Source organism: Galeopterus variegatus, unplaced genomic scaffold (genome assembly GCF_000696425.1).
Source record: "Galeopterus variegatus unplaced genomic scaffold, G_variegatus-3.0.2 Scaffold1577, whole genome shotgun sequence".
In the NCBI taxonomy this organism is placed as follows: domain Eukaryota; kingdom Metazoa; phylum Chordata; class Mammalia; order Dermoptera; family Cynocephalidae; genus Galeopterus; species Galeopterus variegatus.
Genome location: NW_007727688.1, coordinates 61,692 through 63,912, shown reverse-complemented (window position 1 = coordinate 63,912; position 2,221 = coordinate 61,692).

Genomic DNA, 2,221 nt, shown 5'->3' with positions numbered 1-2,221 from the left:
TCCTTTGGAAGGACAACACAGTGAGTAGTGACTCTGGGATCAGAAAGACAGGGATTTCCACGTCAGCTTTGCTTTTCCCCTACTGCATGACATTCATTCCATGAATATTTAGTGTGTCCAGCACCATGCCAGGAAAGGTGGACACTAAGATAAAGGAAATATGTTCCTGTCCTCAAGGAGTTCACAGAATTATGGGAGAGACTGATAAAATAGACCGACAGTCATAATACAGTGGGGACTGGAGGAGGAAAGGTGCGTGCAAGATCATTTGCATATCATTATGCTTCTCTGAACCTCCATTTTCTCATCTGTAAAATGGGAAGGATAATAAAAACCTATTTCATGAGGTTGGGGTGAGGCTTAACTGTGATGTTGGGTGGAAGGCATTTAAAATCAGGCAAGACTCACACAAACTGTGGTTTTGACTATGTTCCAGTTTAAGTGAGAAATCTAATAAAAGCAAAATAAGAAGGAAGTGTAGAGGAGGCTGAAGAGAGACGATCTACACAGTGAGTGTGCTACAAGGTGCTTCAAAAAGTTTGTGGATAAATAGGATTAGAAGACAGCCCAAGTCTTCCCATACACTTTTTATTTTTATCTTTTTTGGCAGCTGGCTGGTACAGGGATCTGAACCCTGGGTGTTATCAACACTGTGCTCTAACCAGCTGAGCGAGCTGCCAGCCTCCACGAACTTTTTGAAGTCGCCTTGTACACCACATTCTGCTGGCCTCCCAGGTGTCCCCTAATCGGTTACGGGCAGATGCAGGGTGAGGCCAGGGTGTTTGTCAAGAACAGCTCATCTCTTCATGCTTTTATACATTGGGACTCCACATAAGATTTTATTTGAAGAAAGGGTTCCAACCAAAAAAAAAAAAAAAAAGAAAACAAAAAAACAACCTTTATGTCAAACTTCCAGGAATTCAAAAAAGGTCTGTGGTTAAAAAGATGTGATTATAATGAGATCAGGAAAACCCCAGTAAAGGGATATGATTGCTATTGTGGGGAAATATAATTAAAGATGAAATATTTTCCCAACAAGAAAATCTCTCCCCAATTGATAGAAAAGAAAAAAAAACAATTTTATTATTAAACAAGCATTAAATCAGAGTGTGTTGTGTATCACAAATGATCTGCTAAGAGATTGCAAAGACAGAAAGAAATCTCATCCTTTTGCAGAGCCAAGCAGATATAATGCATTACACACAGTAAAAGCACTTAACAGCACCATTTGTCACACAAAGTTCATCCTAAATTCACCCAGTAATTGGGGTGACTGCCTGTGTTACTTAATTGGCTTTATACAGAGGAAAGATAAACTTCTCCTATCTTTATGACAGACAGTAGCAATTTGGCTCAAGGTGCCCACTGAGGTTAGGCTCCTACCCTCCCACAGAAACTGGGAAATAGGGGTGCTGTTTCCCTAATGTTTACCTAATGTTGTAATTTCAAACGAATGGCTTCCAGGTCCCTGGACATTACTAGGTTGTAAAACTAGCAAAAGGTTTTTAAAAATATTTACATCTCTAAGGTCAGAGAAAGAATTTACATTTACGAATTTTTGTTCCGTTTTGTTTATTTAATTAGCAAATAAAAATTGTATTTATTTATCATGTACCTGATGTTTTGAAATATACATTGTGGAATGGCTAAATTGAGCTAATAAGCTAATATGCATTATCTTACATACTTTTTTTTTGTCCTGAGAATACTTAAAATCTACTCTGCTAGCAAGTTTCAAGAATACAATCCACTGCTATTAACTATAGTCACCATGTAGATCAACAGGTCTCTTGATTTTTTCTTCCTGCCTAATTGAAATTTTGTATCATTTGAACAACATCTCTATCAACACCACATTCTTACCAACTGAGCTAACTGGCCAGCCTTTCAACATCTCTTTTAGATTCCACATATTAGTAAGATGATGCTGTATTTGTCTACATGTGCCTGGCTGATTTACTTAATGTAATGTCCTCCATGCTCATCCATGTTGTCACAAATGACAGGATTTCCTTCTTTTTTTAAGGCTGAATAGTATTCCTGAGTGTGTGTGTGTGTGTGTGTGTGTGTGTGTTTGTGAGTGTACCACATTTTCCTTATCCATTCATCTGTTGATGGACAGTTAGTTGGTGTCCCTATCCTGGCTACTGTCAATAAAATTACAAGTTCTTAAAAGTAAATGCTCTAAGAAAAGGGAGAAGGAAATATCTCTTTTTTTTTT